The following is a 25,168-nucleotide window of genomic DNA, read 5'->3' as shown; positions in this document are numbered from 1 at the left end:
CAGACCTTCTTGCTACAAGGAAAAACACCAAAACTGAAGTTAGGACAAACTGTAGGTTGGTAGCATTATTTTTTTTTAGGGGCTCATGCGATTATAATTGTCTTCTTTCCCTTTTCGTTCTTGTAATTCCTTATTCTGTTGTTCTTCATTATTCTGACACTAAATTGTGGTTTTATGAACTCTTGCTCTGTCAAGGACTCTCTTCATTAGCTGATGGTGTGCCTTCCATACAAGAACTTTTATTCTTATTCTGGGTCACCAGGTGCTAACACAGTACGAATAGATATTCATAAATGTTACATAAAACACTTGGTACATCTCATAGATTGCATTATTTTTACATTTATCAGGTTGACATTTAAATTATCTTAGCCATTTTCTGTACAATGTCATCAGAAAATTTCTAACTGCAAAGAGTCCAGCTGAAAATGCATAAAGCAGAAGAGCATATATTTAAGAAATATTTAATAGGAAGAAGTAAACATATTTTCCATTATTTTTATGCAAGTAAAGAATTTTTTATTCTCAAGACATTTTGAGGGGAAAAAAAAACCAACAAACAGTGATGGACTACTTGTCTCATAACCTGATAAATCACTTGCAAAATAAAGCAATTTTGAGATTTTCTACTATTTTTCTTGTCACAGCAAACTACCCTACCAGTATGGTCTATTTCTACCCCACTGTGATGAATTAATACCTCAGGCAGCCGTGTTCCTTCTACTTTGTAACACCAGCAGTCAGACGAATACAAGAAACAAAGCAAAAAAAGTGCCTTTTCAGCTGCTCACGTAGATATGCTCCAATAGCATATAATTAAAGAGTAAAATTAAAAAAAAATAAATAAGAAGAACAGTATGTTATAAGTAAAGTGGTAGTGATGGAGCTGAAAAGAGCAAATAAACAGGAAATAGATTCAAAAGTGTAGCGCAGTAGCCTGGGTAAAAGGCTAGACAAAACAGTCCTGCAACCTTATGCACAACTTTGTGATTTACTGTGTCATCCTGCGGTAGTTTCAACTGCAATCCCTTGGGTATGAACTGTTGAAGACAGAGAGCAAGACTTTCTCAGAGCACCATTTCCAACTCTGGAAGTCATTCACACTTTTGGTCTCTGAAGGTCCAAAGTATACTATGAATTTTTATGACATGGAACAGATTTCTGGTTAAGCCTTTGAGAATTAGGCTTTTATGTTATGGCTTTTTTTCTAATGTGCACTGCAAATAATAGATGACGATGAGAAGCCTTTTACTGAATAAAGGAATATTTATCTTTCTAGAAGGAAAGTCTAAAATTTTATTTCAGCAGCAGTGAAGATATCACAGTGTCTCCAACTGATACTTGCATATACACATTATCTCAATTAACTTCCAAAGGGATCTAAAAACCTCCCAAATCCCCACAGAAAGACAAACATTAAACTGGAAGGTTGCTGTGGGCAACCATGCCATGCAGCTCTGTGTATAAATTTGTAGAAAGCAATCTGGAAACTGGCAGATATTTTCTCCCTACTTATTCCTACAGTAAGTTACGCAACTTAATCTTTGAGGTTAAGGAAATCCTTCACAAAACCCTTAAGTTAAAGAAGTGATTCAGAGGTTTTTTTTTTATGTTTATAATCATTACATGGTCACATGAAGTAACACAATTCAATTCCATCTGTCATAAATTATCAGTATGAGGATGAATGCTTATCAAATACAACAAAACTGGAACTATGATGTCGATAAATAAACAAGAAGTTGCAGACAATAAACATTATGGAAGGGATTACATCTGACAAATATTGGATATGAAAGGGGATATAACACTCCACATGATGATCTTGTAACTGGTAAACACAAAAGTTCCTGAACTTTCCTCTGATTCATCTGCTGCTGCTAACTGTCAGAGAAAAGTTACCAGTTGAAGTGGATAACTGATTTGATCTTTTATACTACATTTTCTATTTTAAATTGAAAAGAAAAAAAAAAAGTTTAAAAGATTAAATATTAATAGAATGATCTACAAAGTCAGTCAAAAACATCCTTGAAATCACGAAATTCAGAACTTTCAGAAGAGTAACATTACTTCATAAATAAAATTATTCCTGTCCAGCTCATATAATGTCACAACAAATCTACTTTTGTGATCATATAGAAACAGCAAATTTATCACAATAAATGTCCAGAAGGCAAGATGGATTCCTTCACTTCTCAATGTAGGTACAACCTTACATCACTGGAGCTTCTGAAAAAGAAATTCTGGGACACACCTTCAGGGGAAGCAAAAGGGAAAACCTCTTTGGCATCAGCTATGACTGGAACCTCGGAGTCTGCTGTCAATTATACATTTCTCCCATATTTCTAAAAACATTTTCAAAGTAACTCTTTGACAATCAGCCCCTACTACTAAAAACAAACAAACAAATAAATAAATAAAGCTAGCATAAGTCAATCAACTTGTATCTTCTTGGTTAATGACTGACACTAAAAGGTTTTATAATTGTGAGAACTGGGAATGATGTAAAATCTTTTTAAACAAAGAACAGAACCATGATTGGGTATCTGTTGCAGCTAATGTCACAGTAGTTTTTAATGGCAAATATGTTTAGCAATTTATTTATCGGACAGAAATTTGAGTCCTAATTATTGGCATTTGACAGAAATCACTAGCTATACTACACAGAGCTTCTCAGGCTCGTCATTTGCAAAAGCTGCATTATTAAATGGACCCTCCATCATGTCTAACACCCAATTATCTTGTCTGAGTGATATGGGCAGGCAAGAAAGAAAAATAATTAGCATGAAGGGTGGAGAACTTCCAAAGTTCAAAAATTGGTTGGATTTGAACAAAGAATAATGATTTGATTCCTGCTTGCATGCTCAAGTTAAACCTATTTTTAGATTATTTTTTTTAATACTCAATTAGGATAATCTTTTCAATATTTATTACGGCCAGTGAAATGAAAAATCAATTAGTTACACAGCTTTGCTCAAGAGACTAAATAGTGAAGCCCTGAGTAACCATGAAAACCCATGCAAATGCTGTAGTTTCTATGGGCAGAAACTTTGAAGGCTTTCTGTATTTACTTGAGCTGCATAACCTGAACTTGTACCCTCTGGAAATTAAATCACTGCCTTTGAACGCAAAGCTTGAATACTTTCCTATTTCATAAAACTACCCACTTCTTCTACTATATAATTCCACTGTTTAAGATATTGCTGCCTTTCTTAGACCCTCATATTTTACATTTTCCAAAGTGGGTATTTTGGCACATGGATTTGTTACAGCTGTTTATAAACTGTAGAAAAGAACATGTAAACTTATAAAGCTTAAGGAAAATCAATTGTACCACTCGCTTCGTTGTGGAAGATCATAACTAATACACAGGAGAGAGAATATTTTCACTGAAAATTTCTTCAGCAGTGCATTTGTCTAAATCAATCATGCTTCAGAGTGTATTTCTGATTAGCTATGTTGCAAATGTTAAAAGAAGTACAGGTTTCCAGTCACTCCACTTCATCCCTCAAGTTTGAATTCTTTTTGCCTCTAGGTACACTGTACCTTAATTAAATACAATCCAGTGAAAGTGATGAAGCCTATACAGCTGTGGTGATTTACAAGCCAGACATCCGACCACTTTACATTTACAATTTAAGTGTTGCATTCACATTATCTTATATGTCCTCAATTTACAAGAAACTCTCAGCTCACCAGAGAATCAAATAACTGGACTCCAGTCTTTAGTGCAGTATTTTACTGAAAGCAGGAAAGTGATTTCTTAGGACAAGAACTACTTTTTATTATTTCAAATATCTCTCAAATTATTTCAATTCTGAAGTAAATCCTTGACCCTCGCTGCAGATGTGAACACAACGTCTAAAGGAATCTGGCTGTTACAGTGTGATCATTCAAACAATCATGGAACCATCTGGGTTGGAAAAGACTTTCAGAATCACCAACCATCAGCCTGAGCTACCAAGTCTCACCATTAAACTGTGTCCTTTATTGCCGCATCCACTTGTCTCTTAAATATCTTCAGGGATGGGGACTTCAGCACTTTGCTGGGCAGACCATGCTGACACCAGACCAGACTATATATTATGAATTTCTTTCTCATACCGAATCTCAACCTCCTCTGGTGCAACTTGAGACCATTCCCTCATGCCCTATCACTTATCATCTAGATTTGATGGTTAGAAAGTGCTCACTTAGAAAGGATATTAAGAATAAACCTGCTCCCACATACCCAAATTTTGTTCCGCCCAGTTCCAAATGCACTGGCAAAGGCACAGGAACACTGTCTACAGAAGTTACAGAGTGCTGCTGCTCCACATTCAGAAGAAAGACCTTCTCATAAGCCCTGCAAACCAGAAAACACTGAGACACTGTTGGAGATTTTCAGAAAACAATACGTTTTCAGTTGGCAGAAGGATAAACCAGTAAATGCTTCATCTGAGACAGTACATCCAAAAGGAAATGCTGCTTCATCACAAGGTTCTTACAGAAAAATATATATCTTTTGCCTTTGGGCATGTTGTGGAAACATAATAAGGCATTTCTTAAGAATTTCAAATGTAGTCACCTGTACAAAATTATTCCTCTTATCCCCAGTTGCTCTTTCATCATTTCATTGGTGAGGCAATTAAAATCTTAAATAAAAACTAAATGAATGCTAATGATCATTAATAGAGAACATATGTGGAAAGAAACTCATAACAGTGTGTTCTAGCAACCAACATCGCTTACAGGCCAGCAAATGCTTTTGTTTCTGAAGCAACCAATCCTTTGAAAGAATATGGGCTGGTATAGGTATACTACATAAATTCCTTCATAACAGCTCTCAAAACTAGATTAGTAAGCATAATAAAAATACTTTTGTAAAACAATGATTTGAAATGAAAACTGGATTTCTGACCTTAATTGAAGAATTTAATCAAAAATAAAGTTAGAGTCTTGCAGCCGGTCAGAAAATACACACCCCAACTAAGAATTTTCCTTTAATGACTGATCGTAAGGATGGTGATACTGAAATTAATAGCACCAGCAGCAGTATCACTAGTATAGTATTAATAATAATAATTAACAACCAATGACAATGTACTGCATTCTGATTATTGAGGGCTTTGTTATCAAGCCACAAATTAGAGAGATTATACAAAATTAACCGCATCACACTGATCTGGAAATCAACTTGATAAATACCAAGATGATCATTGATGTCACAATCTCTACTCTATATTATCCCACTCCTCCCCACCCCCCCAAAAAAGGCTTCAGCTTTTTCCTGTTTGGATGGTTTCTATTTCTGTTCTGTATTTAGAAATATAAAGATGCAATTCACTGTTTTCCCTGGCTGCATTCATTCTTGCAGTGTTGTTTCCAGAGCTCCGAAAAGCCTAACAAATGACTCCTGCTTAATTCAAGAGTACAGAAAATGGTCTGTGATAATTTCCAAGCTTCCAGCTTTTGGCTCTAATAACCTAATTTACATATTCACACATAACTTGCATATGCAGAAAGCTTCAGAATTTAACAAAGGCACAGATTTTGTGGTGGAAAAGGAACTGCTTCATGAAATTCTGTTTATCTGCAGAGTAGCAATAAGGTTTCTCTATTTGCATAGGTGTGCATTAGCTCTGACCTGGGGACTTGTTTTCAGGGCATATGTAGTTGTGGGATTTCACCTTGTTTCTCAACTGGTGACCAGCCTAAGAATATGCTGGGAGCAGAAACTGGGACCCCTGCTGAGAGAAAAATGTATCCTGGTTTAATGTGAACCACTTTTAAAAAGGGGTTTCTGGAAAGAAAGCAAATATAACGTAGAAGCGCTTTTTTCACAGAATACAAATAACTTAGTTCAACAGAATTTTAAACAATTCTTAATTAACTTTAGTCCAAAGCAAGTTGATTTGCACGTTAAGATGTGGATGATTATAGGATAAAATCTTAAGAATGATAATGTCGAATTTTTCAGGTGACTTCAGAGTAAAATAATAGTTCTTGACAGAGCAGAGAAGCAAGACTTTGAATGACAAAAGTCAGAGTGTGTGCAGAAATCCTGGCTTTCAGATCATCCTCCCCAGCAGAGTGGCTGTGTGAGGGAAGGTTTCTCTCCCTTCCCATTCTCCCTGAGGCCTGACATGACATGACAGATCTGTCAGGTACATAGCTGTGAGGTGTGACATCCGGCAGGCTTAGGTGATGCTGATTTAACAGTGATCGACAAGCAAAACTCAATTTGTAAATGGTTTCAGGATTCCTCTCTATCCATCAGCATGAGACAAAAATCTATGCCACAATCATTCTGCCCTAGGAAGGAAGTGAGAGCTGGCACTGACCTTGCTTGGGAGGATGCAGAGGAAAGGCACTGCTGGCAGCTAGCAGCAGGCTCTGGGAGCCAGGCCTGTGCAAAGTGCCTGGGCACACTAACCTAGTGAGCTGTGAAAGAGGCTGGAGCTCTGCTCCTCCACCCCTTATCTGCCCCACAGTGGGGCAAGATACTACTCCTACTAGGGACAGCAGGGGTCACAGTTTTTCTTCGACACTGATGTTCCGAGATTGCTTTGCTGGTGTGCAATATAATGAAGCTCATTCTTCATGACTGCAGAGATGTCTCCATTTTATAAGCTGGTCTTAAAATAGGCAAGGTGCAGAGAGGAGATGTGGAATGGCATCTTGTCACAGTGCAGAAAGCAAAGCAGATATTAGCCAAGTGTTGCCAGTCATCAAAAAACAAGTTGAAATGCCTTTGTCGAACTTGTTTTTGACTTTTCTTTTTCTGCACATATGTGTGCATTTAGGCATAGAAAATACAGGACTATCCCAGGAGAAAAATGTAATGAACTAACTCACTGTGGTTTTGTCTCTGTCTGTGTCCTAAGCAAATCATAATTCTAGGTAATATGAAATACTGTCTTTTAAAATGAAACAGAATTTATCTTCCTCAAAACCACCTTATGTGAGCATGCTTATCATCGTCTCCACTCTGCTAGTTTTTCACAAGCAAATTCAGATACAAACAGCCAATTACAAGAACTTGAGAGAAGTCCAGAATACATATTCCTACAACTTTCATGAGAATCAATACATGCATAAAAACAGAGCTACCAATAAATGTGTAACTCTGAACCACCTGCAGCAATTATTTTCAGTGGTCCAGACAACTCACTAGGAAATAGAGGAAAGAGCCCCAAGCACAGATTCAAAGGAAATGAAGTTTACCAGCCCTACTGCTCATACTATGATTCTATATTAAATAAATAAATAAATAAAACTATTTTTATGAGAACAAGGGATAACACCTACTAAGAAGCAAAAGGTTGAAATTAGGTAGATCTGACTTTGCTTAAAGACTTAATAAGCACAAGTCTTTATTCATTGCTTTCCTGTATCCATCTGATGATATCACTGGAGAAAAGTGATTTTTAAAAATTACTGCAAAAGAAAACTAGAAATTATTTATTTAATCAAACTCAAATTGAAGGCCTGTACTTCTGAGGGGATAATACAAAGATAATTAAAGTTGCCATTGATAAATTAGATGGAGTCAATTCTATTAAGCAGCATCATTTTTTTATAGCTGACAAGAGAGTTTGGTCACCAGTAGTGAAAGAAAATATTTTGATTCTGACATCAGCACGGAGTAAAAGAAGTGACATGCAGCTTATGCCTCAGTTAAATCTCTTTGCTGAAGAGCATGCCTTTAGTCACAAGCAAATCTTCACTGAAAAAGCCACAGCAGAATCTATGATGGCTGCAGAGTGTGTAAGGAGAATATATTTCTAAACACTCTTCTTCTAGAAAATTGTTTATACTGAGCTACTCGGGCATATCAAGAGGGAAAAAATGAGAAGGAATCAAACTCCTGAAACTAATGCATTTAGAGGACAATTATCTTTAAATTGCAAGACACGCTGATTACAAACATATCACATTCTCCAGAGTTTCCAGGATAAAAATAAATTAATTGCTAACTGAGATGAGTATTTGACAGGAGATTTTATATTCCCATACTCACGCATATGATAATGTACTGCTAGATCAGTAACTCTGCAGGTCAAACCAGGGGTCTCCAATACACTATATTAACATGGGAGTGAAAAGCTGTTACTTAGTTGGATCACCTAAGTGAACTTGCAGAGTACATTTCTAATGTTCAGTGCAATATTTTTGACTCACTCAAAAAGCGCAAGAAGCACTAACTAAACTAGACTCATTTTCACATAATCTCCTTGAATGCTGGAGTATCTTGGGTTTGATACATTGAAAATATTACGCTCTTTCCATTACAGAGATTTTAAGAAATGTAAAGTACATGCTTAGTACATTACTGTTTAGAAACAGTTTACTGACCCTTGGTCTGAATCTCTACAAGATAAGAGTCCCAAACAATTCTGAAAATGCAAAGGATGGAATGGATTGAAAGGCTATTAACTGCATAAGCACAACTACAGCAACAAATCTGGAAAAAAACTGATCTCTCCAGAAGTACTAGGTTTTACCTTAGTGACAGTATAAGCCAACTATTTCACTTCATGAAGAGCTAACTGGTGAAAGATTTAAAACTGCAGAGAATACCAGAATTATTCTTACAATTCATGTCAGTGATGTGCTAATCCAGTTTTGTTTTTTTTTACTTCATGTCTACCCTCTATAGGAATAAATAACGTGTGGTAACATTTGCATAGTGGCTGATTATATATATACGTGTAGGTGCATATAAACCATGGCATGAAATTTTAACAGGGAAAGAAATCAAGCATAAGACCAGAGGGAAGTGCAATATTTGAAAGGGAGGTGCAAAGCAAGCTGCTAAAAGTGCTACATAGATGAAAGGCAAAGACAGAGCTGTAGCTGCAGGAGACTGAAAATACGATGCCAGTGAGACTGGGATAAAAAACTAGGAAAGGAAGGGCTGGAGATGCTACAGAAGAAGGAATATTACGTAGAAATCCTGAGCTGGTGATGTGAAAGGAATGGTTCAGCTGAGGACTGTGGGAGACCAGTGAAGAAAGGCAGCATGAGCTATTGAAAAACAATGTTAAGAAGAAGGACAGGAAAGATGGAGTAAAAAGTGAATCATCGGTTTAGGAGGCAGAATCAATGTGGCAAAGTAGTGAAGCAAATAGATGTGTTGAACATAACATTAGAAAATGAAGCAAGGAAACTGCAACAAGTAAAATGTGTGTAGCCTCATATGTTGATATGGAAAGGAAGGTGGTTCACTGAAAATCAGAGGCTGAAGAAGGCACCAAACATGATGGTGATTGACCATCATATTAACAAGTCAAGCTTGTTAATAACAAGGAAAACAAAAAGCTCAGTACCCTGTCCTTAATGCTGTTATCATTGCACTGAGAGCTTTATACCAACTCATCTTATGCACACTGCTCAAAAATTAATGCCTCCTGTTTATTTCCACAGAAGCTACAACAAATGCAGAGTACAATAATACTATTTCTCAACATAGGCACCACCATTAGCTGTCCGGTTTCACCAATGATGAACAAGAACCTGCATGCTGCACTTTTAAAAACCTATACCACTGCTGCTGTTGCCACTGCTGAAATGTACCACTCATTGAGGTCACTCAATGGTGACCTCACTGTGCTAACATTCACTATTTGGTCTACATAAACATTCAGCAGGCATCAGTGACTGTTGATAGGCGCCATTTTTTCCACATGGAGGAATTCCATGACATACTTTTGCTCCATGCACACTTCCATGTCAGACACCATTCTATCAGACTGCCCCTTCTACTGCTTCTATTGCACAACAACAACACGGAAAGGTCCAAGCTCTACTGCCACACCACCAACATCTGCTTCTGATATCATGGTTTAACATAATAAAATAGAGGGCACTACTTTTGGAGCAGCCCTTGCAAACTGCATTGTTTGGGCTGCAATACAGAAGACAGAGAAAACTATATATCCAATATCTGTTTCCTCAATTTAGAATGCAAAGACTCATTCATGCTGACCACCTCTTGCAATTTATTTTTAAATACTTCTTTCACCTGAGGCAACTGAGAAAACACTTCACCAACTTCTATACTACCAAGTGTCTTTTCAAACCATCAAAATGGTTACAAATCTGTAACAAATGTGCTGGTAGAAAGAACAAAATTATCAGTTGTGAAAAAGTCCCAATGATAACAAAACTAACATTAAATCTGAAACTTTAGGAAAGGGAAACTGTGTTCCACTAAGTTCCTGAATATTGTTGTGTTCACTTTCATGTCAGTGTATAGTGGGCATAAAGTAAAATAAATGAGAGACTATTTAGGGAGACACATGATTTACGGCTCTGCTTGGTCTTTAAGGTCACACTCTCTTAAAGAGAGTAATTGTTCATCCTGGCACTTGCTGCCACTAAAACAGTTGACAGCAACACTAATATCTAGTCAGTAGTGATAAAGATATATGTACCTGATCCCCAACAACCTACAACCTAGGTACAAGGATGTCTCATGCATCTTTCAATTTACTCCTACATTTTTAAGCGGACAAACATTCTCAAAGGAAAGTCACCTTCAGAGACACACAGGCACTGCCAGAAATATACACATCCACAGCAAATGCATATAATACTATATATTAGTTTCTTTATTTTTAATATGTCAGATGCTACAGCTGCAAAGGAAAAACTAAATCATGCCTTTTTTCTGTCAGCACTGATGTATTTATTTCAAACTAGCAATCAACTTCCTCCCTAATTTGTCACACTTAATTTAAATTCAGGAGACCGGTGATGGTTAAAGTTATAGTCATAGCATTTGTGTTTGGCTGAGAAGTGTTCACTAGCAGTCTCAATTTATCACTTTGAATTTAAACTCCCATGCCAATGATTTGGTTCTTAAAGCTATGACTGGCACATATGGATTTCAAAATCAAAGGGAAAGTAAACTACAGTTAAGAATTCAGCTGCTCAGATCAATGAAAAAAAAAACCTACTTTATAAATGTGTGCTACACTTAAATCCCAGCTGCCTGACAGAAAGTATTTAATGTTTCAAGCAGTCCTTTTCCCATTTAAACACTCAGAACACCTTTTTATTGCAGCAGTACGCCACTGCTAGTTGGACAGAAGTGGACAGTTAATGTTATATCCTCAGGAAATGCAGCAAAGCAAGTAAAGGTGAGAGCATCAACCTAATAGGGCATGCGCTAATACCCAAATGGCAAAATGTGGACTGTTCGAAAGTTACTACTGTAAGTCTTTCTCCTTTAACACTGTTGATATTATGCATTATTTCATTATTATAAGAAAATATCAGAAGCATAAGAGTATTAGTAAAGTGAAGAACATCATTAAAACCATTATTGTCAGAAACTGTGTAAATTATGTTTCTAGATAACCATGGTGGTGTATAATCTGGATAATTTGGTCCAATATCTCACAGTTAGCAGTTAAGATGGAGTTAATTAACATCCTTTCAAAATAACATATCTTCTAACATATCTTCTAAAATAAATTAATTCATGATGGATTTAATGAAGGAAAGACTGTATCTATGTGTCTGCATACAATGTTGGTATACACGTGCATATTCACGTAAATATTCACAAATTGCACAAGAGAAACAGAGAGAAGGAGAGAAACAGGAGTCCATATATTGTTCCATGTAACAGAATATGAAATATCCTACCATTCTTGTTCCGTAGAACCCAAGAAGTCATTTAAAATTGTTAGAAAAGACAGCATGTGGATATTCTGGGAGGATGTTTTCATTTTTGTCACTTCTTTTTTCTCTTTTTTTTTTCCTAATCAGTCTTTCCTCAATCATATTTTTCCATCCAGAAAAAGGCTAACAATTTTTAATGAGTTTAAAATATTTAATAATCTTTTGGTACATTCATATATATATACATATATTGTGTATATATGTATATATATATATATATGTTTGCTTGTTTTAAGATCATTAAGTCATCAAATACTGGAGATTTATCCACATCTTGGCTGTAAAAGCCAAAAATCATTCAAGGGCAAGTTTCTCTTTCATTAGAATCACTGTAGCTCATTGAATTTACAGGATCATCAACATCTAATCTGCTAATTTGAGTTGCTTATCTTCCAAAATTTCATTCATTAAAATGGCCAAAAGTAGCATGCCCCATTTTGTAGAAAAATGCCCATGCAGGAAATACACTCCAATAAAAAAAGAAATAAGCAAAGCAAAGCAGTACTAATTTTGAGATGAACAAAAAAGTTTTTCCTAGTAGAAAATCATTACTTTTTAAAATCAACAAACTGTTTAAGTATTCACTATTACTGAGCTAGTTGAAAGCATTATTTCTTTGTTTTCTGGACAGTTTATGCATGCAGATTGCTGAGTGTGCACAACTGCCAGTGAAGGCTACAGAAATGTCCCAACTCTAAGTCTAAACAGCAGGGTTTCTGCATCTCAATGGAGCCATACTAATTTCATGGGTGGTTATGTCCTACATGGTTTTACATACAAAATCGTATCCTTTACCTTTTAAAACGTGAGCAATTCTACTTGCCTTCAGGGATCCCTGATGAAATGTTAGCAATGTGCATAAAAGCAATCAAATTCTAGAGAATATGACCACAGCAGCAAACCTACCACAGAGTGTATGGCACACAGAGGCTAACCCATGGGGAACTGGGGCTAACAAGGGACAAAGGACAGATGAGGGTGATACGGAATAGCACTGTTCCATTATCAGAGAGATCTGACAGCAAAACATGCAGGCAGTTTATATAATTAAAAATAGCACAGTAAAATGTAAAGCATGATTCTTAATTAAAGTTACTTGAGAAACTTTACAGTGACCTAGAAACCTTAACTTTTTTTTTTTTTAATAAGAAAATAACAGTAGCAATTTAAGTATATTTGCTTAATATTCTAAGTTTATAGCTACTTAGAAATAATTTCCAAAGGAAATGAATACATTATGTTGCATAAAATTGGCCATGAAAGTCACAATAAGTAATACAATCACCCTGATTAAGATCTGGAGTATTTGCATTACTGCTAATAAATCTGTGATACTATTATTTGGTGTTGCAAATATTGCAGCTCTTACAAGGACTATTTCACATTGCCTTAACTCAGAGTAATGGAATTCCTTCATGCTTTAAAGTCCAACCAGTATAGCCAATACATTATTATTCATTATTGTAGTGGTATCCAAATAATTTTGTAGTTAAGAAGAAATTTCCAAATTAAAAAAGAACAAAATAGTAAAAGAAAAAATCAAGACTCTATAAGTAGATTTTTAGGAAACTTTTAGAAAAGTCTGGCTGATCATAATACTGGCCACCTGGTACTAGGGATGAGTGTACTGGATTCAGATTATAACAGGAGATTGGAAATGCTCATTTAACATACCTTGTTTAAACCATTTACTTTTAAAGTTACTCCACACATCAGTCAGTGCAAGAGATAATATGTTATCCCCATCCTTGTGATGTAAACGTTACGCTTCCAGTGCATTTTATCGATTGAGATGGGACTAATGGCCTGATTTGTAAAAGAAGCCAGTTTCCATTAAGTGTCTCAGTGACCGAGCAACATTTTCAGAAGCTCAGTGAACTGCAGGTCTTGGTGCTTTGCTTTCACTGAGGTGCTTAATGAGACTTGAATTCCCTTGAAAACCAGTGACTCACCTGTCACTCCTGCAGAAAACAAGCATGGAATTTCCCTACTCTGTGAGCTTTCTCTCAGTAGGTTGAATAGCCACAGCATGTATCAGTAGTATCACATCTTTTGGTTAAGGTCTTTATTTTGTATCCCTCATAACAACTTTTAAATGCTGGCCATATCACTACTGAATTCACAATACTCTCCTGAGGAGGCAGATTATACAGTGATGTTATTTAAAACGTTACCTGTCACTCCAATGCATGAACAGGAAGACAGGGCAGATAGTTTAAATATAGAGTAATGCAGACAGTAAAGAATGGAGTGCACTGAATTGATGAACTTTTGGAAGTACTGGGTAGTTTCTAAATGGTTTTAAGGAAAATGTGATTTTAGTGCTACATGGAAGCGTACCTGAAATATCACTCCAATAAAGACATAAATAGTGCAAAATTCAGATATTTCCACAAAGTAAAATGGTATTTTCTTGTCACCAAATGGAAAGACCTTAATGTATCGCACATTTTGTACTACTTAGATTACAAAAAACCCACAGTGGTGAATCATTACTTACATACTATTTTTATATATGCTGAAATACATGTTTGTGTAAACTACAATGCATATAAAAATAAAGTTCTATACATTAAATGTTGTTTTTTTAACCCTTTACATGATATTCAATTATAGAATAAGTTCCAGACTGAGACTGAATTATTTTAAATCTCCATCAACTCAGAGATTGAATAATACCGACTTGCTCATAAAATCTGACAAAATCTGACACATATTCCACCCACTCAAATTATTTGTGAAGATGTTAGTCTTATTCTCTCTAAAATTGCATGAGAAAATCATATTTTCAATGTCTGACATTATGATCGTCATCTTAGAATGCAAAAAGAGGAAAATGAAGAACATTTTATTTCCACTGGCATTAAAAAGAGTTTAGATTTATTATGTTTATGAGAATGTAAATATTATCTAGGAATTACACCCAGAATGTAACCATGAATAGGAACATGGGAAAGCAAGATCTGTATTTATTTTCCATGTGGCAGCCTGGCTTCTGGATCTGTTCAACATCAAATATTGCAGCTACCTAAAAATCACTTACATTAAAATGTCAGGCCATCATTGTGAACCATTTGTGTCACAGATTAATGACTGTAACAGAAAAGCTAGAATTTTAAAGGGGAAGATAATGAAGCAAATGTGATAGATAATTAAAGAGAAAATATGTCCCTGCAGTATTTCTCTGTAGCGACACAGAAACAAATAGATACGTACTTTCAGATATGATAAAAAACACTACAGTGTCATGTCAGTGTTATTAGCAGCTGGGTACAGGTGGTTAAATGGCACACCAAAGCTGTATGTTTCATGGGGTGGAGGTTTCAGGATGCTATCTCCTTCTACATCAGTTCTTGTGTACTGCAACATGAGAAGCTATTCACAGTGATGTTTTGCTTCAATTATCTTTCAACAACATATTTTGTGTATAGTGAAAGCTGCTACTGAAACCGGCACCTTTGAAATTGATTAATTCAGGGACAGGTTGGGGAGATAAATGCAGATAAGGCTCTGCTCTTCTCTTAATCAGCTGGCATCAAAATATAAAATACCAGGGAACTAAGCTAATACAGTTCCATAGCCACACGTTACATGAAAAGCTACAGACTTCAGTCTTCCATGGTGTCAGCGTGAATCCTTGACCACACAAAATTCACTTCCAAATCCAAGCAAGCATTTTCAACACAAATAAACTTTCTCATATTAGAAAAACATCATGTATTTTTTCTATTTCCTCTCTTCAAAGATTCTAATCAGAGTTGCATTATTTATAAACTGAAATTAATCTTTAATTTGGTATAGAAGGATACTAAATATCAGCTTAAATATTTTCTTGTTATTAAAATAAATCAGTATTATAACATGCATACGGCAATTATATATCAGCAAGTCACTTCGTGACTAATTACTAAATTACATCTCTAGCTTGACAGAAACATGGCAATCCCATATCGTTTCTTTATACATTGAAGCCATTGTCCAGGCTGGACAGGGCTCTGAGCACCTGATGGAGCCGCAGGTGTCCCTCTTCACTGCAGGAGAGTTAGACTAGATGACCTCTAAGGGTCCCTTCCAACTTAAACAGTTCTATGATACTACAATTGATCTATAGGCAGAAACTCTGATTCCCATTACTCTATTAAATCTACACACTAAATTTTTTTTTATTATTTTTTAAAATCTTCATTGATCCTCAATTACAGGATAAAAGAAAGTGCTAGATGGTTTTAGGAGGACAATCTAATTTTGAAAAATGGAACCTAGACTTCAGTATTTTATGAATCTGAGCCAGACACTAGAATCAGACAATTTGTTTCCCAGACCAACTTGAGTTAATACAATAAAATGATCATTTACTTCAGAACTATAAAATATAGTGTTGGAAACTGGCTGAACAACTTGTCAGAAACTCGCAGGATCATATATCAGCTGTTTGCAATGCATAACAAGTTAGAATTTATGAGTTACTCGGATAATGCACATTAATTTCTAAACCCTTCAATGCAATTATGGATCAAGCACATGATTTAGATGCTGCTGCGTGTATTATTTTAAATTATTTGGAGAAGTCAAGTTTAAAAAATATTATTTATTTTTGAAGAGAATGAATGCAATGGAAATCCTTGCAAATATAGATTAATTCAATGGTGAATGGGATTTTACTAATACTGGAGCAATTTACAGGGTTTTGAAATTAACTTCAGCAGAAAAGTTGTGCTTCATTATCCAAGTGCTATGAATGAAAGAGCTAAGAGAGACTAGAGGAGAAAGCAGTTCACAAAACTTGAGCTGAACCACGCGTCCCTTTAAATTCAGCCAACAGGACATCTGTACTTGACATCCAGTGCAATAGTTTTGAGACGTTAGCTCCAATTTTGCAATTATATGATTTCTTGTATTTGTCTTACAATTTCCGTTTTCAAGAAGACATTTTTATTTCAAGAAAGCAATTTGGGAACAAATTGGTCTCATTTGCTAAGACGTTTCATAGATATGTTTTACTATTTTATTTTGTTTAGTTCTTGTGTTACAAATTACTTCATTCATTCTTCTTCCTCACATGCATGTACAGAGTTAGATGCAGTCACACTAAAGGAACAATAAGGTACTATTGTTAAACTTAAATAAGTTTAAGTTTGTTCATTGGAAAAATCCACTTTAGAAGCTGTATCCACTTCTTGAATATTTGACAAGATTTCTGCTTAAGTAAAGATTTTAGGGAAGTCTTAAAGAGAGAATAAAAAAATATTCTTATTTAATATGCAAAACCTACTTCTCAGTGGGAACCAGGGATGACATTCTAGATGGAAATAATTTTTAAGAAATTGAGAGTGTCTTATTTTTCCTTCTTTTTCTTCCCTGACATTGGTTGTAGTCCTCTCTTTCCTCTGTCTGTCTAAGTGTCAGACTGGAACATGAAGTCTATCTTATGACAGTGGCAGTGATAAACAACCTAAACTTGTAAATTAAATATTAAATGTGCATATTCTGGCTAACATGATCTTTTCATTGGAGCATACGTTGTGCATTTTTTTGTTGTTTTCTGTGGAGAACCACTATAAACTTTACAACAACAATAAGACATTTAAGTATGTAACATATTTATATGCATATGAAGGTAGCAGATGTCTCTCATTGTTATTTTGGGCAGAAAAAAGTAAAAGGATGCCATTAGAAATACTATCTGGAAGCTAATAGGACAGTAAAATAAATAGATTTCCAAAGTTTTAGAAACAATGTAATTTTGAGTATGTTCTCAATCTCATTCCAATGTGTACAATTTAAAGACATAAACACATATAAATGAAAAATATTTCCAAACTGTGAGCCTAAGGCAAAGGCGTATAGAAGAGTCACAGAAGAGGAAGAAGAAGGGTTGTTGAGTGTAATGAAGAAACTACGTTTTAAGAAGCAAATGAATCGAAGCAACCTGCTGCCAACATAATTGATTTAATGACCTCATAGCAAACATCAGCAGAACAGGTTTGTAATTTACCGTGTCCTTCTTTCTGAACATGCTCTCTAAAGTTTTGTGTCAAAGTCATCTACAAACACAATTTGCTTTAGATTGACTAGTCATGATGAATGTCTTCCTTTACTACCCTTGATTAAAATCACTCCTCTTTCCAAGAAAACATCAGAAGTCCCAGTTTCACCTGTCATGTACTGGGAACACTTGAGATAGATTGCTGTTATTTGTGGGTTTTCTTTTTTAATGAAACAGCTTTCGTAAATATTTAGGAAGATTTTGTAAGCATTAAGTTCCTCAAGTAAGTGTGAATAACTTCAAAAGTTGGTCAATTAACATTTATGGCAGAGGTTTCTCATTACTTAAGTCACCAGTTTATATCTGAAATCTCTTCTAAACTACCCTGCCTAGCATAATCAATAATGACGCTTCTAACTACATAACATTGCTTGTGAGAGGTTACAACTAAATAAAACAGGCTTTGATGATCCTAATATGGCTCATGGCTGAGTGGTGCGCAGATGGCAGGTCAACCAATAAGCTTACAGTTGACAATTTTGCATAAGATTTCCAAAGTTGATGAATAAACATCTTAATCATGGAATGCACTGAGTGTCCTTAGCAGCTGCTGACAACAGAAGGAATAAGCAAAATAAAGACATATTTCTTATTCAGTGCTGTCTGCAATTGTTTTATAGGTAGAGATTATTTCACATTATTCTCCACAAATAGTCCTTTTCACAAATTGAATAAACTATTATTAAACAATTGTTGAAGAAACTGTATGCAGTATTTTAGAGACTGCAACTTAAAATGGAAACTTGGTGAAAAAAGACACACCACAGAAAAACAGCCAATGGTTACAAATAACAGTGCATTATGCAATGAAATAAACTATCATAAAAGTTGAAAGACCACACTATTAAGAAGATTACAGGAAAAATACTTTATGGCATTGATTAACCTCTTTCCCCTCCATCTCTAAACAAGACTTTCATTTTTTCTCCTCAAGGAGAAAGCTATGTATTGTCTGACTAACTTAATAGAAAACATTGGTGAATGAGAAATGAAAGTAAATGGACCTGGGTTGACTTCTGCAGCGTTAAAGAAATGGCTGAACATCAATATTTGCTAGCAGAAAGAGAACACATTCGTCAAAGAAAATATATTAGTATTTTAAAGATAATAATAAACACATATTAAGACTATTTAAAAAGTCAACTTTTAAATTGTGATTATTGTGTAGCAATCAGAAATATCAGCAAAGAGTCATTAGCAATAAGTAGTCAAAACATATAGAAGTCACCAGCAGATAAAAACTTGTGGATAATAACCAACTTAGCTGCACATAACTCTTCCTTGAAAACTTGGTGTTTCAATCAGAGAATGGCTTGAGTTTCAAGGGACCTTAAAACCCACTCAATTTCACCCTTCTTTCTATGGGCAAAGCTTCTGCCTACTAGGGCCACATGCAACCTGGCCTTGTACATCTTCCAGGGATGGAGCATCCACAGCCTCTCTGGAAAGCCTGTACCAGTGCTTCATCACCCTCTGAGTAGAGAAGTTCATCCTAATGCCTAATCTACATCTACCATCAATTAGTTTAAAAGTGTTTCTTCTTGTCCTGTCCCTACACACCCTCTCAGTGTCCCTCCCCAGCATTCCTGAAGGCACCCTTTAGGTACTGGAAAATTGCTCTAAGGTTTCCCTGGAGCCTTCTCTTCCCCAGGAAGAACAAGAGCAGCTCTTTCAAGTTTTCTTCATAGGAGAGGTGCTCAAGCTCCCTTATCATTTTTGTGGTTGAGAATCAAGATTTGGCATTTTCACCTTGTAGTTTTCCAACTGTAAATGCTTAAAGCATACACACACTAAGATAAATATGCATGTATGTACATAGAGTTTCACTGATTTGCATTAATATTCATTTCACACAACTAATTTTTAACAAAATTAGATGTTGAATTGGAAAAGAGAGCATTGCTCAGAAGTGTCTTAAAATAGAGACTGCACATCTCATTTTTTAATTTATTAGTAATCTCTTACTGTCTTCATTCTGCATTCCATATAGGACTTTATGGACTCTCTCTAGCCAGTAACCACTGCGCTAACATTTTTCTTCAAATTTTCCACATAAGCAGCACGGGAAAGTAGTATTTTGCACTGCTTTCATAACAGTACAGGGTTTGATAAAAGTATCAGTACAGCTGTAGGTATCAGGTCAACAGATACCACATATTTCTCATTTACTGCAATCTACAAAAATTTCATGATATTTCTTATTTAATCAATTCACGTGGCTTGTGGTCTGCTGGAGGCTGTTTTGTGACTGTTTCATAAGAGTCTTTTATGTGACCAGCTATTCCACGTTGATAATCAGTTATAACTGTTCCTTCAGATTTCTACACCATTAACATAAGTACTGTGGATGATGGTTTAAAGCTCCTTGACATATCAATATATGAACAGAAACGTTCTTGACTTTGAAGTTACAAAGGAGAATCACATCTATAGACTTTTGAGACCTAATAGGAAAAAAAAAGGAAAGCAGACTGTTGATTAAGGATGAAAGTCTGACGCTACTGTGGGAAGCAATTTTGGAAGAGTGAGCACAGCTCTTCCACCCCTTCCTAATGAGCATCTTGAAACATTACCATGACCAGCCAGAGGGATTAATCCTGAAAACTGTCCTGGTAGAATTAAAGCTATTGAAATGCTTTCCTGATAGCTGGATGATTCGCTTTATAATTTAAAAGTCTGCACTCCTATTACGATGATAGATGTTTACTCCTGGAAGAAGCACAGAAATCCTTCTGTGCATTGTTCAGTCCCCATGGCTCTAAGAGAGTGATAAGAGGCTACTGCTGCTACAGAGAATCCACACTGGAGTACAACTGCATCTCAAAAGACACCTGTACTAGAAGCAATGAACTGGCTGTTAAATTATTTGAAAAGATGAATCAAATGAATGGCAGTAACTTCATGACATTGGCTAGAATTTACCATCAGTTTAGAAAACATCACCTAAAGGATATCTGCCAATGGATATATAATAATGTGAAATAAATAAAGGAATGGTGCCAGATTTTCAGTTTCAGAATCTGCCGTAATACTTCAGCGAGGCATGGGCTGTCTGCATCAGACAGGCATAGAATAACTAGACAGGCCTCTAGCGCAGTGGCAGTGTCTAAGACCAGGTAGAAAAAAGTCTCACATGCCAGCTTGTCCACCAGTAGCAAGTCTTTGATGTCACAGAGGCCAGAGTCACTCAAGAACTGAAGGACTGAGGGGGGATAAAATAAGTTTTCTGCGATGCAATGGCAGAAGAAGCACTTCTCCAGTGGTAACTTTCTGCCAAGGCAGGAAAGACATGCAGAAGGAACCCACAAATTGACTGATGCTTGCAAAATGTCCCATAGCTAGAATGTGATTTTAGGGGAGGTCACTGCCTGTAGGAAGCATATGAAAAAGATGAGTTGAGGACTGCAGGCGCAGGGTTCCACAGGCAAGACATGAGGTGAAGAGGCACTCCAGTTACAGAGTGCTACTCTTCAGTTGGGCCACTGAAAACACTTGTCACACTCTGTCCCTACATTCACAACCAGACACTCAGGATATGTCTCACAACTCCACACTCCCAAACAGTAAATTTATAAAAACCCAATGCACTCAAGTAATAGAACATTCGAATGCTTACTGAGTAAATGCATATGTTGATTATTATTTGGAAATAGGAACTGTTGCTTTAAGTTCTGTTTTACTTAATTATTCATTATTTACTACTTAAATTATGCATGAAAAATCTCAAGTACTTCTGAGTTTTCTTTATGCAATGCAGACTCTGAGCTGTGGTAAGAAAGTTATGGAGTGAGGTGTCTCTTTCTTCCATTAGTTGTAAGAAAAAATGAATTACAATTCAGCATATAAACCTCTACCCTGTTACACAATGATTTAAAGTCTATAGAGTACAATTACTTCATACTCAGCATACTTACTGCTGTATAAAACTTCATCAACCCCACAAATAAAAGGCATCATAGCCCTCTGCAGAACAACAGTAGTTGATGAGTTTTTTTGTATGTTTTACCCTTCAGTTGTTCACAAATTACTTTCAGAGCAAATTTCGGAAAGCACTTAATTCATAGCAACTTGTTCCACAGTTCATAGTTATTCCTTGAACAGGGACTTAAGGGCATTTCTGTGAGGAATCTTGTTATATCTGTTCATATATGAATTTAAAGTATGGATTATTTTCATATAACATTTAGAAACAAAACTGCACAAGACTAAGACACATCTTCCTTCATCGCTCCATCTGCAACATCTAAGCTTTCCAAAACATCCTTACCCAGATTTTGCTACACTTGCTGGACAAGAAAGTGTGTTCTGTGGTCATAAACCAACTGTATTTATTCTTTTTTGACTGACTACTGAATAGACAGGCTGCATGGTCAGTCAATTTGTTTTTGACTTAAAGCTCTAATCTGCAACTTTGGGAACACAAAACCCAAGGGCATTTTTCATACTTCCATTAAGATAATCTATCTTCAGAGTGTCCGATAGACAGTATGACTGCATGAACATTGTTTCCTTATAAAAATTAGAAAAATAAGGCTTCTGGATTTATAAATATTTGCACAAAAGTAATAAACAAAAAAGTTATGAATGGTAACAAATTGATTTTGTACACCTTACAGTAGTGTCAGTAAGTTTTCTTTCAGTATTCAATCAGATCTGGAAATGCTTCCATCTTCAAACCATGAAAATGCAGTTTGCAAAACCTTTTCAAAATGAGTGTTACTTTCTTTCAGTTTGCCTCTTGTCATTGTAAGACCTGAGCACCGTACTCAATCTTGTGGATGGTTGTGATTCCGTGTGGAGGCAGTTAAGATTTTAATATTAGCTCCTAAAGATGAGTCTTAATCACTTTTTAATTAGTTCACTTCTCCTGTCAGCAAATATTCTCCCTTTGATGCTCTCAGACTGTACTCACTGTGTTATAAAGCAGCTTTTCAGTATCTGTGTATGCCCAAGGTACATATACTTTACAGTATTAATCCTGAATGAATAGTACTATCCTATCCAAAAAGCAAGAAGAAAACCCCAAACTATTTTGTATGTTTAAAGAAGAATCTAATTCCAAATAAACTCTCTCTGTTGAAAAAAGGGAGGGGCCTCTAAGGGGAAGTAAATCCAATACACTCAAAGAAAATAAAATGCCACCTCCTCAGCTAATGTCAATCATTGCACCTAACAAAATGATTTGGATTTAGAACAGCTAAGATAGGATTCTACATTCTTGAAAAAGCTATAACAATTTCTATTTTAAGAAAGAGATTTGGCACTATATAATGTGTACAGCAAATAAATAAATAAATAAATAAATAAAATAACGTATAAAATACATACAAAAATAAGACATGAACAGAAAATAAACATGTTGTCTAAGAAAAAGTTATTATAAATACAGATTTTTTTTATTATTTTTATTTTTTTTTAAATTAGACACATCAGAAAGGAAAAATTGTTCTAAATTTGGACTTTCGGCAATTCAGTCCTTGCCCACATTAGGATGTTTTTGACTTGCTATCACTCCATATCTTTAACCTTGGATCTTTTGCTTATATCAACATATGCATGATTAAACAGCATCTGGCAATAAGTAGTGCCCATTTCAGGATTATTAAGGTTACAAGGAAAGACTGCAACAGTGAGACAACTGTTTGATGTTACAGATGGAAAATATTTTATATATAAGGACCGTTTAGTAAATTTGGTAAATAAAGCGAGAATAAAATTCTAAGTTGTTTACTAATTCTGGCTTCCAAGAGAAACCAAAAAGGTCAAAAATCCTTTTATCAAAGAACATTAGCATGATTTAAAAAACATTAATAAAATGTTTGCAATGCTATGAAGCTTTAGATCTACAGTTTAGTTTCCTTAGGTCAGATACCCCAACTTTCTCCATACTACCACTTCTTATTCACAATGAACTAAACTCACAAAAGATGTCTCTCAATTTCCACAAACCAAACCTATATTAATTTTCTTCCAAAGTCTCTTTTATCATGACAGTACCTTCCTCTCTTTTCCATCTAAATACGTACTTGACAGTTTTATGATTTAATGCAGTAAGAGAGTTTCTAAGCCTACCAAAATGATTTTATCTTATAACTACATTTTATAGATGCCTCTATATCATTTATTACAGCGCTTCCTCCTGCAAAGCTGTCTTTTTATATCCAAATAAACCAACTGATATTTTGGAAATCTAGTCTTAAATTCTCTGAAGCACTTTCAACAGCTTTTTTTTTTCGCATTGTAAGAATTATTGAAGGGCATGCAAGCAGCTTACACTCTAGTGTTTACTGTCAGTGTGTCACATATTATCAACACATTGGTCTTATTTCTTTTTTAAGAACACTGCAGTGAAAATCTATATCCTTAAACCAGAAACAGACATCAGCAAAAAGCCCACTGCTTAAATATAATTCACAAAGTACGTTCATATGGCTGTTATCCACTTTAAAAATAAACCGTATCTCTGGTGACCTCCAGCTGTGCATGCTTAGTGACTTGTGTTTATTATCATGTAACAAAACTTCCAAAATAGGGGGATTTTCTCGCATCACGTTTTTTTATCTAATAAAAAAGGAAACAAAGTTTCATAATGTGATACGTAGTCTAAGAGCTTAAGACAATTCTCACTGCCAGGCACATATCATTAAGCTTCTTATTTAATCGGCTGTTCTGTTACTATCATCACATTAAGGGTGAGTGAGTAGTTTTCATGGCTTTCCCAATCCATTTTCCAGAATATTATTAGAATTACCATCGTTGTGATTATCATCATCACCATCGTCACAGCAAGCTGTTAATTTTGGTATGCCCAAAGGCAAAGAAGTCATTACTTACTCATCAACAAAACTACTTGTTCCAGATACAAAGGTAAGCAGATTTTTGCTAGGCTGATCAATCAATGAAAGAACACAAGGCCTTCCTACAAAACAGGATCCTCCTCAACATCAGCAGTTTTTGTAAATACTTTTCTATTTCCAAAGGCCTGACACTCCAATCCCCCATTTGGCCAATTCAATTCCTGTCCTACATTTAACACTTCAGCTACAGTTGCAATGTCACTGCACAGTAGGTAAAAAATATTTCTGGAACAAATGTCAGCAAGAGATAATTCTGAAATAACCTTCTGATCTATAGTAGCACAAGACAGAAGATAACACTGTCATATAGAACTCTTTGATGGTAACCTAACACTGCTTTTTGCTTGCATAGAAATTTTTTCTATAGATGGAAGAGGAAATAGTTGTAGAAATTAACTACAGAACTCTTGTTACTTCACAGGTTTTTCATAAAGGACTGTCTTCAACATGAATTTGAACTGAAATGGAGGGGGAGGGAAGCTCAGAAACAATAAATACAAAAGGGATAATTAAAGGAACACAAATTTTTTTAGGTTACTTCAACTAAGAAAACGTCTCATACAGATGTCTGAGTATCTTACAGTGAAGCACA

General features: G+C 35.5%; 1 protein-coding gene across 9 annotated transcripts in view; it reads right to left on the bottom strand.

The window, feature by feature from the left end:
• LOC107321707 (ephrin type-A receptor 6) overlaps window positions 1-25,168 on the bottom strand; it is a 438,244-nt gene that overhangs the window by 181,622 nt on the left and 231,454 nt on the right. The window lies entirely within an intron of this gene.

This window comes from Coturnix japonica, chromosome 1 (assembly GCF_054131305.1).
Source record: "Coturnix japonica strain WE chromosome 1, WE-NBRP24, whole genome shotgun sequence".
In the NCBI taxonomy this organism is placed as follows: domain Eukaryota; kingdom Metazoa; phylum Chordata; class Aves; order Galliformes; family Phasianidae; genus Coturnix; species Coturnix japonica.
Note: the sequence above shows the minus strand (reverse complement) of the source record. Positions and strands in the feature narration are given on the sequence as shown.